We start from the raw sequence: 17,020 nt of genomic DNA on the forward strand, positions 1-17,020 counted from the left end.
CTTAGAGAACAACAGCTGCTTTGTGGTGTCTTGAATCTTTGCGTCTTTGTTCTGGGAGGTCTAAGATCATCAGTGCCATCATGTTTATCTTCCTGTGCATTCAGTACAGGAGCTGAGTCATTGCAACCACAGCAGTCCCCCCAGACTCTGCTGGACAGGCTCCCCCACTGCACCTAAGGTCTTGGGAGTTGAAGAGAAGACTGGAGGAAACAGTAGTCAGAGTGACATTCCAGAAAAAAAAATAAAATAAAATCACATCATCTAAAATTCTTTACAAATATGTAGTAATTAGGGTAAACATTCAACCATGGTGTAAACAAAATTATATTAAAAAAACCCAAACCACTATATTAAAAGGCCTATTTTAGGGAATAAACCATTTCTTGAAATCTCTATTTTTTTAAAAAAGGGCTCAGCTGCCAATCACAAAACGGAGGAAGATGAAGGGCACCTTCGCCCTTTCACTCTGTAAGTCCACGCTTAGAGGATTCTTCTAGGATGAGGAGCGAGGTTATTTAACCCTTCTCTGCTTGATTTAAAGAACAGGTATTAATTAATTCAACTCCCCCCGCAGATCACAGCTCAGCTGCTATACAAGGTGCTCTCGTGCTCTTGGGCTGAAGCTGTCCTATTCCTTTAATCTTTCCATTGGACTAGAGGAAAAACAACAAAGACTGCAATCTAGTGGGCAGTAAACTACTTCAGAGAAGGCAGCTAGGGTTTTGCTCCAGTTAGTAAGAGAGAGCTTCATTTCCACACGCCACGCAGGACGTACAACAGTTTTCCTAAGCCAACACACTGCTAAACAGATATGCCACCAACAATTCGAATCAAGGATGTAATTTCTTTTGGCTCAGGAGAATACAGCTAGCTCTGGTTCTGGGGAAAATATTGCTCATTACATTTCCTAAATTTAAAGTTTCTGATGGCATAAAATAAATAATTATTTTTTTTCTTTTGTACATTATCATCTGCAACAGAGGCAAGCGTAACAGGTAATAAGGAACCTGTTCTGCAACAGACTCCTAGAAGAACAATTTCCCATCCTTCTCTTAACACTATAATTAAATACCAGCTGGAATCCAAACATATGTGTCTGCTGGGATACAACTTTCTTGATCATTTATCATAACTCGAAAGAGATGTATTAATTAAAACATTAATGCTAAACTGCATTTTTTCTAACTTTACTGGTTAGTTCTGAAATAGCCATAAACACATTACAGCTTCCCCTACTGCCATCTTTATACGTGGGTTAAACCTCTGGAAGGAAGATTTTGCCAAGGAGCTGTCTACAGTTTCTGATTCTCACATCCTGCTCCAAGATGCCACATTCCTTCTTCTTTGCACAAGTACTTGTGCTGCCTATATTGAATCAGACTGGGAATTGAGGTCATAAGCAGCACTACCCTCCAGGACCCCTGTGGCTTTTTGGATAAATATAGCAGGTGTCACAGTCATGGGCTTATTATGAGAAAGTGTTAACACTATTACCCAAAGCAGAGAAAAGACACAAAAGCCTTCAAAAATAAGAAATACTGTAAAATAGATTTTTCTTATAACACCGAACTGGGGAAAAAAATAATGAAAGTTTAGGACTAAGAAAAGTTCTGATGGAGGTTGAAGTGACTGCCAAGTATAATAAAGTACTCAGAATATACCCTCATTCAGAATTAACATTCAAAACTAACTTAGCATTGTGTTAAGAACCACTAACCAGATAGTTATTTCTGGAAAAGCAGGTAAAATGACGTCTAGATGTTTGATACGGATATCATTAGCATTATCATTACTGCCATGAGGGTCAGATCTTCTGCGACGACAATTTTTAGCCTAGAGAGAGCAGTCTCTTCAGACTCCCTAGAGAACGACCAGTTCCTCCTGGCACTTACTCATTCCTAAATTTAAGCTCCTCTGGGGTGGTTTCAGACATCCTGATAGAGACTTCCTAAGTAAACTTTACCTTGCGAGTACCTCCCATAGGTACCCACGCTGGAAGAACTGTGCAAGCATTTAACGAAGAGGCAATCCTTACTCCTTGGAAAGAAGTAATGTAGGTATAAGCTGACAGAGAAGAGGAGAGGAGTATGACATTATCAACTAAGAGTACCGTACGATAGGGAAAGCATGAGAATGGCACAAGAGTCAAAGCACACAAGCCACAGAAGCACCATCAATACAATTGTAAATGCTGCTGCAACATCCTTCTGCCCAGTTTCAAGTTGCGCCAGGGGAAGTTCAGGTTGGATATTAGGAAACATTTCTTTACTGAAAGGGTTATCCAGCATTGGAATGGGCTGCCCAGGGAGGTGGTGGAGTCACCATCCCTGGAGGTATTTAAGAAACGTGTAGACATGGTTCTTCAGGACATGCTCTAGTGCCCAAGATTACTGGTTTGTGGTGGGGTGCTGTGTGGGTGGGTGATGGGTTTTGGTTTGGTGGTTGTTGTTGTGTGTTTAGGTGGTGGGTGGTGGTTTGTGTTTTTTGTGGGTTTTTTTTCTTTTTTTTTTTTTGGTGGTTGGACTCGATGATCTCTGAGGTCCCTTCTAACCACTACGATTCTGTGATTCTGTGATTCTGTAAAAGGCACCCTACGGCATCTTTTAAGCGTTTCCTCCACCAGAACCTTTCACATCCACAGTAAGCAGAAATGGGCTTGGGTAACAAAGTTTGAGATGTGTCTTCAAGCCTCTCCATAAAACCCATTTCGTTTCTTCCAAGTAGTTATCTCAGATTTACCAGCACCCACATAGGCCAAAAATAACAAAATCTTTTTTGGACTAAGTCCAACACAACAAGAACATATGTGCCTACTTAGAAACTGAAATTTTTTTTTTTTTCATTTATAAATAAAGACCCATTTGTGATTACAGTGAAGTATTTCACACCCAGTATTTCAAAAGGCGTTAACAAACAATCACGAGGCACTCTTAATGTTGGCCATATGACTGCAACACGTGAAGAAGAAACGATAAAAAAAGAAAACTGGTGACACCACAAAGGAACAGGCTGAAGCAATGATTCCCTTCAGCACTCCATCTTATCCTATCTCATGTTGGCTTACAACTCTCTCTTTCCCTGGCCTTTCCTATAGGTGAGGAAAGAGGAACAAAGAACATCACAAAGGTTTGCTAGTGTTTCACAGAGCTACTTGAGGGACATGGTGGACTTCAAGGAAGAAAAGACCTTAAGACGTTAGGATGCTGAGCCCAGTCCTCTGTATTTGCAGGCAGCAACACAACAGATGACTAAGTTGCCATCACCCACACACTACCGGCCACAAAATCTTTCCCAGCACCCATAACAGACCTAAGACTTGTTATGAAGGAAAAATTGCCTGAAGCCAAAAAAAATCACAAATACATCAAGCAACAAATAACACTAAAATTAAAAAAAAACAACAAAACACAAAAACAACACAACCCCAAAACCCAAACCACAAACAACCCCCACATGCTACCAGTCAGATGCAAATTCTTAATCCTACTCTTTTTATTAAGGCTATACTGTGGTAGTACCTCAAGCCCAATGAAATTGGAATTACATTACATGAGCCTCTCATGAAGGATGAAACAAATGACAGCCCCTAGCCCTAACAGCTTACTTTCATTTCTGACACAAATCCTCCAATGGCTTTCAAATGACTTTAAAAGAAGTGGCAAGCACTTAATGCTACTTAAAGTCCACTCACGTGCTAAAAATATGTAAGTGCAAGTTATCTTGCAGGACTTATTTTCTTGTCTGCTGACAACTTTTCAATGACAAGACAGCATCAATACAAAGTGCATACTGAATTTCTTCATATGTAGGAAACAATTCTAAATAGAAAAGACAAAATAATGAATACATACTGCTGTAAGACACATGAAAAACCTTGAGCCATGTGTCAACGTGCTAATAATTTAAAAGAACAGCCTGAAGCTACGTCCAGAATTAGAAAAGAATTACAAGTTTTCCTTCCAAAACTCTGAAAGTACTTCCATCTAATTAACAGGTTACATATTAAAGTCACCTGCAATGTTAATACAAGTGTCTTCAACAATACAAATTTTGTTACTGATAAAACCAATGTTTATTAGAAGATTTAACACACTAACACTCTCTAAGGAGAAGAAGAAACCTTCTTCTCTAAGGAGAAGAAGAAACCAATCTTCTTTCTTAGGATTGTTTCAGGCATTCCTCATTATACCACAGAGGTTTCCTCTGAGAAATGTCCGAAAGCAAGTTTTGCATCTAAGCTCTGACCACAGTCAATGGAGATCTACAGCTCAACTCAGCTGCCTACACGTAGGCATCTTGTGCCATTTAGACAACTGGTCAGGGCATTCCGAAGGCATCATGTCATGAATATGGACAATAAACCTAGCCCTGTCTTTCTATCAGCTATAATGGGAATTTAAATAACTGCTTGTGTGAAAGTATGCTTGTCCTCCTTGGCTGGAGGTGAAGGTAACTGGACACAACATGAGGAACTACAGGACTGGACACATGTTCAACATCACAAGGAACAGTCTGTGAAGATGTCAGAAGTGAGCGGCAGCACCCCAAGGGATGGTCAGGTCTCACAGGATGTTGACTGGGGAGGTGAGATGAGAAACAGCTGAACATCACAGACAGCTGAAGGGGAGCATCAGGGACCTTTGGGGGCAGAGTCCTGCAAGGTCAGCAGTGCCTCAGTAACCCCATCCGTAACATTATGTAAAGCTGAGATGACCTGAGTAACAGCACCAGAAATACCAAACCTGGGTACAGACATAGCAAAACTGGGAACAGTGGACAAAAGGAATTAGGGACCGGTTGCTTATTTAGGAGGACACATGGACAAAGAAAGAAGGGAATCATAATTAATAGCTAAGGAATATGCATGGGAAATTAAGAGAAGAAGGATGAGAGGGTCTGGCCATGTGGTCTGCCCACAGGTCTGAGCCATCCCTGTGCCTGATCAGTCTCTTTCTACTTCTTAGTGAACTCTTCTCCTAATTATTTTTCTGTACAAAGGTTGTCTGACACCTGTACAAGTGTGGGTGTGACATCTGACAGCAAGGCTCAGCCTTACAACTGGCTGGATCTGGGAATGGGGAAGTGCAGCATCCTTGTATCTAGTGGACTGGAGAAGAGGAATCTCCCGGGTCTGAGACTCCAAGAACTTCAGCTCTACAAAAATGGATCAGTGCATTCCCTTGAATCTTGAAGTCCACCAGATCTGGCCACTCTAAACATACCTCATGTGTTTACACAGCTTCATTTAAATACCTAGAATCTGGAGCAGAGCCCACTCTTCAGCACAGAACAGCAGGGGCACGATTCATTTGTCTAAAACCTGAATGTAATGACATTTGAGCTGCTCCATCTGGTCCAGATGAGCGAGACTGTTGTGCAGCTCCTGTATCGTACCCATCTGGATATCTGAAGGACCCAAGAGCATGTCAAATTACAAGCACCCTTGTTAAGACAAATTAATCACTGCCAAAGTGACTGTGATGTTAAATTAGGTATACCAGACACATGCCTAGAATTAGGTGGAACAAAACTGGGCTGTATCATGTTCTAGGAATTCACATAATAAATGCTCAAAACCCAAGGACAAGGTACTTACAGTCAGACACAATAGAAACAGCTCCACCTCTGGCTCTGGTAACCGAGACAAAAAAACGTCATTCCAGGGGAGATTCAATCACCCAGATTTGGCTCTGTGATTGAGATGCAGCACAAAGCAATACCCCATGTATCTCAGTTTAGACAAGCAGATACATGCTATAGCATTTACACCAACTGCTTCAGCAGTGTATGGACTCTAGCACAAAACTGTTGTGCCTAACTATCATGGAAAGATTCAGATCAGCTACTAGTGTGTGAAAACACACAAAAAAAACCCCCAAGTGTCCTGTTAGTCCCCATTCTAAAGACTGAGTTTAGGCAGATAAATAAGTGATTATGAGCAAGGTCTGACGTGCCATGACTGAAGAAACAGGAGACAATGAGAAACCACCTCTGAATGAAAGGCATCAGCGCTCCTGTTGCAAAACCCAGAGGACATTCAAGGCTTGTTAAAAGTATAAAATCTAATTCCTTCCAATGTTAAGTACTGCCCAAGGTTTTGGTTTTTTTTTCTAACAAGTGGAGAGAAATGATATCTCCAGATTCAGATCAGACAATTGCTTAAGAATGGAGTAAGACAGGTTGGATGAATTTACCCTTTAGCTTCTTCAGAGTTAACACACATCATCTGAACTTCCATGCTTCTGCTTTCATGAAAAAGCCATGCCAAAATGCTGTTGTCACACAGATTTCTCCAGTGTTACAAAGAGAGCACAATTGCTGCTCAGCTAGATGGATAGGCTCAGTTTACAAGTACTTTATAGCATAGAAGTGGCAAGGGTGGTCCAAATTCACCACTGCATGTGACCCAATACCTCTTTGTATCTTGGTTTACATGACTTTTTTAATTGTGGCAACACCACAAAATAAATAAAATAATAAAGCAATAAATAGAATTAATAAAGTCTAAGCTATCTGCTCAATATCACTTTAAAATCAATCATTACCCCTATCAGTTTTCCATAACGTCTCATAGCCAAATCCTACAATTATAAGCTAAAATACTGAAGAATATGTTGAAGTATTTTGTGGCTTATTTTCTTATGATTCTTTAAAATTAGTAAAAATGTAATCTTTACATTGCTGCAAATGCTTTTGAAAACAAGAATTACCTAGGTTTCAGCTTTTTTTTTGCTGAGAAAAGCAATTTTTAGTCTTGCAGGCAGACTTCCACTACTTTTCTCCCTCAGCCTTCTCAGAAGCGTGAAGCTTTTCATTAAGCATTCAATCACAGTGCTTGATCAAGCCACATTCAAATACTTTAAGAATGGCCCCAAAGATTTTAAGAATACTCCCTCCCCCCAACAATGAGTATTCCACAAGAAAACACCTTCCATAACTATACATTTTACAAAAATATCCTATTCTAGAAGTAAAATTAAGAAAATAATATTTTAAGGGGAGGTTCGTTAAAGAAAATTATACAAAATTTTATATATATAATTGTATTTGGAAATTTGATTTTTATAAACTCCTATGTCTCTGTCATTTGTACTAAATTGTCCTTTGTCTTGCAACATAGAAAAGCTCAAGCAAATCTGTGAATGCCTGTGCCCCACAAGTATTCAGATTTGAGCTTACTGACTGTATTTCATTATCGGGTACAGTTTAAAAAGTTTTATTTTATTACAAGAACTTCTGCATGATCCCTAGGTAAAAGCGAATTACTGATGTAAATGTTATATTTCCACAAAATGTGAACAGAGATACAGTGGATGTGGAACACCTGGTAAGGCAAGTGCAGATAATCAACTTCTTTCTAATATATGAAATTGCCAAGGAGAAAGACTGTACGGTGTATGTCTGTGGACTATATCCCAGAAGTAACCGACAAAAAGATATTTAGGGGTCATGGCATAAAACAGTCCTAACAAAAGCTTCCCAAAAGATACAATGCTATGAAGACAAGAACCAAAGTGTTCCCTGAAGGTGAAAATACAGAAATAAACAACATTTTAGTAAAGAAGCGGTGCTACCTCCATATGCCACATGGGGGAGGCTCGTCTACGTTCTGAAATGTTATTCCCAGCTGTCTTCTGCAGACATCAAAAAACAGGCAGTGAAACAAAGTCAGAATGTAAGACAAAAAGCTGTAAAATCAATTTGGAGACCAGCAAACAATGAGCAAGACACACAGACTATCAGGAGCAAAAATGAAGTCACAGCTTCCAGAACAGCCCAGTTTTGAGAAGATTATCTTTTCCATAGAAAAGTATCTTCAGAGGATAAGCTTTCAAGTACCTCTAGGTCCCCTAATAAAACCTAGGTTTCTCTTTAATTTCTATCCAGGAAGGCAGTTTCAAGTTGGGAAACAAAACCAGTGATTCAGTGATTAGCACTCTGCTGGATAACACTACTTGTGCCTGTATTTTCAGAGTAACTGTCAGGGTTGATGCTACTACTATTGCTTTTAGACATATGCTGCATTACAGACTATGAGCCTACGTTGCAAGCATAAATTATTCTTATTTTAAATAAGCCTGCTAAAATCCTCACGTAAAATTTGACAGTGTTTCTAGCTGTTTAACCATTCATGATGAGCTGGTAATCCCAGCTCAGTAGCTAGCGTGGATTAAGAGAACATATTCTAAAATGGTACAGGTATCTCCTCAACTGAGGAAAGATCCAACACCACCTCTCTACCAACCTTTACCTAGACCTTAGAATTCAGCATCTTCTTGTAAGTATAACGGCAACCAGAAATCAGTTCTAAAGAAACTACTTAATTATGAGCTGCACAACAATCAATCCTCAAATATGAAAGAAAATGCTTAAATAGTACGCATATTATAATTCAGTGCAAAGTAAAAGTCATATCTAAAAGGCATATTAAAAAGGCATAGGATATGTGTGAAATGAATAAAAAGTGAAGTGCCTGATCTTCTATGCATTTGTTGCCATAAGGGTTTTCAACCAAACACTTCTCCAGTGAAGTGTACTTGCAGAGTAGAAATGGTACAATGGCGGAGAGAAATATTCTGTTTGAAATGCAAGCAAGCGCTTCTAAGTAGAATATCAAACCCGAGTTCTTCCCAATTGAAATATACAAATCATCCTCAGCAGCTGCGTTGGAAAATCCAGTGATATCAGCATTTGCAAAACCTCTAAGAACTGCTTGGAATTATGCAGCTGCTACAAGAGGTTCTGTCAAATAAATGAAATCTAATAGGAAATAACTGCTGTCCATGTATATGTGAGCTCCAAGCACTAAGCCTGTGCAGCAGCCGAAGACAGTTATGCATCCTGTCCTCTGAGATGTCACATCCCCCAAAAGATGCTGATAGGAGTCACAGTTGCTCATCACCTTCTTCGATCAGAAACATATAAATGAACCAAATCAGTTGTGCCGCTTCCTTCATTCCTTCTAGAGCTATAGAAATTTTATTATTTATGTTGGCAACAGCAATCCAATCATCTGCAAGCTTCAGCACGTTATCATTTGCTACCCCGAAAGCATTTTACATAAAACTTTAATCTCCATTACACATGAAAAATAAGGATGAGAAAGCTGTACTAAATCTTATTAATCCAGTCCTCAGTGCTAAAACATACATCTCTGATGCGTCGATGGACATCATATAAACTTACACCTATTTTAGAGCAATAAAGAAGTCCCACCCTGCACAGGGTGCACGGATCCAGCCCAAGCACACAAAATAAAAGCTTTCATCCATTTTCAGTGTTTTCTGTTTGCTTCTGCTGTTCACAGACTGCAGCGTAAAAGCTCCCCATGACAGCAATTCTTAACAGCTGATGAAATGTATTTTGTATCTTAAAGACTTCAAGCTAAATGACTTCACTGTGATCCCTCGTGGAGGGGAAGAGAATTAGGAGAATGGGACCGAACCTCACCTCTTTGTGTAAGCAACAAGTAAAACCTCCTGTCTACCAGGGGCACTGCCAGCTCTTAGTTGTTGGGGTTTTGTTGTTGGGTTTTTGTTTTCGGGTTTTTTTGTTGTTGTTTTGTTTTGTTTTTTACAGGCAAAGAGAATACAGTACTATCGAACTACGTCTACACACACCCACACACCCCAGTTTTCCTTCTGGATATGTTGTGCTCGGACATCAAGCTTAATTGACATGAGCACAATAAAGGCTAAAATTTCACTGATAAGGTTCTTGGGTTTTATGAAGTTATAAGTAATTCCAGAGAAAATGCAACAGATCTATTTCACATCATACTTTACCAGCCACAGACAACATAACAACATTCACCCTGAAGTACATTATTCATTTTAAGAAACAAAGCAGAGCTTCATCTTAAGACTATATACTACAGACTTCTGCTGCCTACTCCTTTAAAGCAGCATTTCTGAATAAGAGATCATCTGAGCCAAACTCCGGACGTAGCCAATACTTCATATTCTCCAAGAAAGAGGAGTTTTCTGTCTGGAAAACTGAATTGGAGGAGATACGCTTTGAAGCCCTGCACAAAAGCTGAGCTCCTACAGACCAACTCCTTGCTAAGCCTCTTAACTCCTCAGTTTATCCACCCACCCTCTCCAGAGCATTTTACAGGAGGGAAATTATATAAGATATCTTCAGCCAGGGTGTCAGTCAACACCATCTCATCCATTTTAGAGGAGTAACACCCCTCTGCACCAGCCAGGAAGTTTACACATCACATCCTTCTGCCCACTGGGCTTAATACTGACGTGTCCCAGCATCTCCAAGTACTACCAAGAAAATACAGAAGCAGCTCCACCACACCATTAGGACTGTGATGTGGCCCCGTTGATTTGAATGAATCGACTCTGAATGAATCAACAGAAATAAAAATAGACAGCAAGATTAAACACCGAAGGGAGAGGGAAACCAAACCTACAATAGACAGAGAACTGCTGTAAACAAAACACATCAGAAAGGCTTTAAACAAAAGATGATTTGAAGAAGAACAAAAAGGAAGAAGTGAGCCAAGTCAGGTCACAGAGGAAAAAAAAAAAAAAAAACCAAAAAACCACAAACAAATATTACCTCAACACTAAAATGGCTCATGGAAAACAGGAACAATTCCAAACAAAGATCTTATCATAGGAGGTTAATTTAACTTTCATCCTCCTTAAAGCTAGCATGCTTAATCCCCAGAAACAGGGCTTGTAATAAGCCTAGTTCATTATAGCCTAGATATAAGCTTCACCTACTTAGTGATAGACCAGAGGAACGCTGAGGAGCTTGTCCACATTCTTACAGCAGTTCACAGAAGAACTGCCTGCTGGAGACCACCACTGTGCTTATACCCCTAAAGATTTACGCCAAGAGGAAATCTTATTTCCACCATGAAATACTTTAAACAGTCTTTTTCACTGGAAAAGAAACAGGCTGGTGAGCACAACAAGGGGAAGAGTAAAATAGCATCATTCAAGTGATTCTCCAGACTGAAAGGCCAAGTAGTCATTGTGTTATTTCATCGCCCAGGATTGCTTTAGCAGAAGCCTCTTACAAGATTTTCAGCCTTGTTATGAACTACGCTAATGCCGAGATATTTCAGACAACAAATGAATAATTTCATGAAAATCAGGACATAATTTAGGAATAAGGAAAAATTACACGAGCATGAATAAATGAGCACAGACTTAAAAATCCTAACAAGAGGACAGGAATTAGTTAAAACTCTAAAAAAAAGCGGTGAAATTTTACTTCTTTTGGCATGCAGCTCTTCTGTGTGCACTTATTCAGATATGCTGACATTGCAGACAAAAATCAATTTTTACTGCTTTTTATTTCTACGCACACTACAGTGCCTAAAGAGCTATGACAATCTACAACTGGATTCATTTTTGGCTAATGCACCATGGGCAAAATTACTAAGCAAATTCTACCTATAAGCCATCTCAGAAATCACAAGCTGGTATATTATACACATTTTTTTGACTGAACATTTAATAATTGTCAAGTATATCAGTGTTACCGTTGACGCAGTGCCAAGCAGAAGAGGCACAATGAGACTTCAAAATTCCCTCTGAAATGCCCTTTTGAGGCATATGGCTAAAAGGGGAAAACACTCTTCAACTTACAAGTACAAAGTTTGAAACTTTACTACCAGAAAAAGCAGAATGCCATCCTTGCCAAATCACTTTTAAAATCAGAATAAAATTACATGTACTTATTTATACACATATACTTACTGAGAGAGTAGACTGAAAAACAAAACCCAGGAAAGTCAGATTATAGAAATTCTGTTGTACCTTAAGACAGAATTATTAGATTCTTACAAAAATCTCTCATCTGGTTTCAAAACTGAGGAAGAAATAAATATTGTGAAACCAACTTCTTATTTGCTTATTATGTATTATATTTGTAAAGGTATAGGTGATAAAAAGAAAATATGAGAGTTAATCAAGTCTGACTGAATTATTCATTAAAACAATTTTAGCATAGAATTGCTGCAGTAGAAACACGAGTTCATTCTCTCCTTAAACATACTGCTCCTATAAGGGGTTTTATACGTTGCATATAATTTCTCATAAACTTTCTCCAGAGCCCATAGAATTCACCAACCCATCACCACCAGCAGAACATATGGATCAAAGCAACTCATTGTCAACGTAACTCTCTGTGACATATGTCACTCGTCGTGACTTCTGCAGAGAGAGACAGAACTGATAACCATAGAGCGATTTAAATTTGAAACAATAAATTTGCCTTTCTGATGTCTTTATTGCCTAGTAAATTTCAGCAGTACTTTGTAAAGGGAAAAATAGGTCATGCACTCCTCTGCCTTGTTTCTATACTCATGTTACGGTCTTGATTCAGTTGCCCATACCTAGATATGCTGGCCCATCTGAGAGGCCCTTGGGAGGTTAAGATGCCATTAAAGGAATGGCAGATACAGCACACCACCTATAGAAGGTCTGTATCTGTCCTGAGTGGAGGCTGGAGGTCAGCAGGGTAACCAAGGCCATCTCAAATGGGCGATGGCTGCTGTGTGGGGTAATCTAAATGGAGTTTCTACACTGGGATTCAGCTCCAGACTGGGACTCCTGACACCAGACAGACATACCTTCAGATTGGAGTGAGTGCCAAGCATTAATGTCAGTGGACTCCAGAGAGCAAATGACTTCATCCTAAGGCCAACACCTACAACTCATCACCTCAGGAGCTCTTCAGATTCCTCTCTGACTCTCTTGACCAAACTCCCATTGACTGCCAAACTCACACTAGAGACACCTGAACTCAGGTTGCCCAAATTGCAAGCCAAGTTCTACCATAAAGCTAGGCGGGATGACTACCAACAGAGGAAGCTCAGTTTGACCCACCTAACTTCAGGGAAATGATCTCAACTGAATATTGCTAGGACAATAACCATTGTAGGATCTTTTATAGTTAATGCAAAGAGACATATGCCTTCAGAGACCGATTCAGTTAAATGCCTGATTTTGGGTAAGACTAATCCACAGCTACCCATATCCTCCAAAGCATCCAGGAACACATTCAATCTCTCTTAATGACAGCTATAGCTAGCTTATACAACCATATGCTCGTATTGTCATTAGCTTTATTTCCTTCTCCTGTCATCTTCCTATATTGTTCATTTGCTGCCTCTTTCCTAGTGAGTTATAAACCTTGAGATAATATCCTACCTTAATCACTTACTTCAACACCACCTATTACAATCTTAATTGGACCCTAGATGGCAAAAAAGCAAAAATAACGCTGGCTGATATTGAGAACAATATTCAGCACACCTAGATATAACGATCCAAGTTTACTGGCACCGAACAGCCGTCAGATTGATCCCAGTACTGGAGACTACTGAAAGCCCAACCAAGCTGTGCGTGCAATCAAGTTATAGCTCTTCTTTGTCTGTCCAGTACTTAACAAAATCCCAATACTACATTAGATGTAGACAAATATGCCTTTAAAAATTTATAGCCCCATGACAGTCTGGGGCACTGTTTTTCAAATCTCAACGGAGATACCAATAGTAAAGGTAGCATCAAAGTTTTCTAGCCAAGAGGTCTACTCTTTTAAGCAACGGATGAAAACTGCCAAGTTTAAATATCACGAGCCGGGGAATTGAAGGATAACAAAGGAGAACACGTTAAAAAAATGTATGATCAGGAAAAAAAATGCAAACAATTGTTAGCATTTAAATAGTGGAAGAAGACTTCCATACATAGGAAAAAACCTGCATATCTGCCATTTGTAAAGCCTGCTAAACTGTGAAAAACATCAAACATGAGTGTAACACTAGACCAGAAATACCAACTAACTAGTAAAGGAATTCAAAGAGCAAGATTACCTTGTTCCAGCCTAAAGCATAGGGAACGTTTTGCAGCCTCTATCTCAGGGCTTGGATGATCCAGAGCACGCCTGCACCACTGCAGAGGACTCAGTGACTTCTCTTGAGGAGTGAGAGCCTTGGTAGGCAAGACGTACAACCTTAACCAAAACAGACACAAGTATCAGCAAGATAGGTAGTATTCAAAAGTTTGCTTTTGTATTTCTCGCTTTCCTGCCAACTAAGAATTTATAACAATGCAAAGGCCCACAAATGATATTCTAATAACAAAAGGTAGACTGAAGTAGAAGAGTTTACACTAGCTTTCTTCTTCTCTCAGAAAAGTAGGTGGCAGAATATGAACCGTACAGGTCCAGCACGTCAAAACCAAGCTGAAGTAGATCTCTCAAATCAAGTGTCATCAGTTTTCCCTTTTATGTTTATCTTTATTGCAGTTTAGATAATTTCAGTATTTGATTTTACATTTAAATCACAATTTCACTCTTATCTATTTCACTCTTTTACCTACAGCGATTTAATCAAGTTGTCAAAGTGCTGATTATAATTTAATTTGCGTACACAGCATCTTCTCCTAGATGAACCAAATATGGTACAGGTCGGACTTTGAAAGATTAGAAAACATTTGCTGAGAAACGATGAAAATCCAATTTCGATATTCAATTCCAGCAGAACAACAACAACAACAAGAAAATATAACGTGCCAGAAAAGCCAGTGTATGTGGGTTATTCTCAGACAAGAGTAGACCAGTAATCAGATGGCCAAGCACAGTAGGGAGCCAGGTAGCAAAGGAGATTTCCTGGGGACATTCTTGAAGCTGGGATCCGTGTGTCTGCTGTCGCCTTTGCGGATTAGTGGGCAGCAGCAGACGCCGCTTCACCTGGGAGAGCGCGGATCTCCCGGGAAGGGAACTATTCTTGGCCGCCACAGATGACTTGCAGCTCCTTGGCCCGACCACTTCTGGTCGATGGGGCTGCAGACAGCCAGAGGCAGGTTCTCTGGCACCAGCAAAACACTCCACGGGCTGCCAAGGAGTCTGGCCTGCACACGGGGGTGCAAAAGGCAAGAGCAAAAAGAAGAAACGGGACCGAGCTCCTCAGGGGACCGCTAACAGGTAGCATCTTCAGGACTTTGGCTCAACAGCTACCCAAGAGCAACTTGTTCTCCCATGTCTGCCCCATGTTTTGGGTATGCTTTTTTTCCCCTGTGATGTCAATCCGCTCTCTCTGTCCAGCTCACAAAGAATAAAAATCCTCAATTGCTATTGCTCTTTCTCTTGGCAAGCCCAGCAGACACCAACTACTGAATTTCTCTGAGGTGAGGACTCATTTCCCCTCACTTCCTGCAGTGCCTCACTACAGGTTTAAAAAAGCCATGCTGAGAAAAACGAAAAGAAAAAACAAACAAAAGCCTTTCAGCTTTCCTGCCAACCTGCAGAAGTGTTTCAAAAGCTAAACATCTGACTGATGAACTCTCAGTCATCAGGCGTTTGTCTAAAAAGCTGAACAGCAACAAGGTTTGACTTGCCTGCAAGGATGCTAATTCTGCTGGTTTTGTGGTTTTGTTTCGTTTTTTGGTGGGTTTTTTTAACAGCAGTTAAGAAAAAAACAAAACAAAAAACGCAAAGGTATTTGAGGCCTGAAATTACAAGTCAACAACTAGGATACGCGTTGGTCTTTGGTTTTCCAGGTAGCAGTTTGCTTTAAACACTGACATTACAGAAAAGCAGCTGGCATCACGCAGCTGACCTTTCATGGACAACAACAGAGATTTAGCCTTGAACTAAAAAAGTTCAACAGCTAAAACAACTCACCCTTAGTGGAATAAATTAGTTAACCAATCCCTGTTACCATATTCATCTCTGGACATGCATGTGTGTCACACAAAGGTAAGTTTTGGCTCCCAAAAAGCATTTAGAATTGCTTCCAGGGGATAAATCAAATAGGAATTTTACTAAGGCACGTGAAATAACAATGACTTTCTAGCACCCTGAAATGTAAACAAGGAAAACATTTTGTTTAACGGGATGGTACCAAACAAGTTCAATATTCCTTAATATGAAGGAAACTTAGGACCAGTGTAAAATCTGCCTCAAGTCCAGATTGACAACCCTAACCCAGCCCCGCGCAGGCTAACAGTACACACAATGAAACAACACCGACAAAAATTCCAATGCCATTTGCTGATGATCCTCAGCAGCAATTTTCTGAAACTGCAGCACGGTATTATCTGCACCATGAAGTACACACAGCCATCAGTCAAGGAATATTTATGCTATTTGGATTAATTTTTAAATCCATTCTCTGCTACCCGAAATAAGGATGTTTACACCCATCTCAGCTGCATTACACTGTATTTTATTCTCGGCTGACGTAAACTTCAGCTCGATTTAAAAAAAAACAACCACATGGTAAACTGCAGCGAGGTTTTGACAGATACTTAAAACAGTTATTTAAATATAGAGAATATGTATATTTTATTATTGACACTTTAAAACGGCTGAGCAGCATTTATGTCTAACATGCAGTGATTTCATAGTATTCCAGCGGTGTCCCTACGGTGTTTGCCCACATTGCCAAGGCAAGTTTTGAGGCACCGGGCTCACTTATTTAATAAATAAGTCTCTAAATAAGAGACTTGAGCCTATAAATAAAGACTTATAGTAAATAAGCCTATTGTGGGTCTATATTTCCCCTTCCTTCCATCCCTGTTTAAGCCAGGATGATCATTCCTCTAGGTCGGTTTTCTTTTCTGCTGTTATTCACTTGTTATTCGTTTCTGCTTTATTCAGTTTGCCAGCACCCAGCCGGTGCCTTCCGGAGCTCCAGGGGCGCTTCTTCAGATACACCACCCACCCTTTAGATCAATGTCTAAAAGACAAAAGCCCTCCCAAACCCCCGACGACGGGGAGGCAACGGGGCAGAGGTTTTGGGACGGGGCGGGGGTGTGTGTGTGTGTGTGTGGTGGCGGCCGCTGCTCCCAGATCAAGGGCTTCCCCGGCACAATTCCGCTATTTTTAATTCCTTATGTAAACGGCAGGCTGGAACTAGGCTGAGTCCTGAAATGAGAGGGAGGCGAGCCTTCCTCCAAAGGGGGAAGAAAACGAGCACGCATCCCCTGCTGAAGGCCGGGGCCCGACGGGGGGGGTACGGCCCCCACCTGAGCCCCATCCCGGACACGGG

The 17,020-nt window shown here is 40.3% G+C and overlaps 1 protein-coding gene across 1 annotated transcript in view; it reads right to left on the bottom strand.

Annotated features, from left to right (window-relative positions):
* Positions 1-13,975, bottom strand: part of SLAIN1 (SLAIN motif family member 1) — a 60,159-nt gene extending 46,184 nt beyond the window's left edge. The window contains exon 1 of the mRNA XM_014955515.1: positions 13,841-13,975. The gene's annotated coding sequence lies outside the window, so the exon portion shown is untranslated. The remainder of the gene's footprint in view (positions 1-13,840) is intronic.
* Between the last annotated feature and the right edge of the window lie 3,045 nt (positions 13,976-17,020).

The sequence above is a fragment of the Calidris pugnax genome, unplaced genomic scaffold (assembly GCF_001431845.1).
Source record: "Calidris pugnax isolate Ruff unplaced genomic scaffold, ASM143184v1 scaffold153, whole genome shotgun sequence".
Classification (NCBI taxonomy): Eukaryota; Metazoa; Chordata; class Aves; order Charadriiformes; family Scolopacidae; genus Calidris; species Calidris pugnax.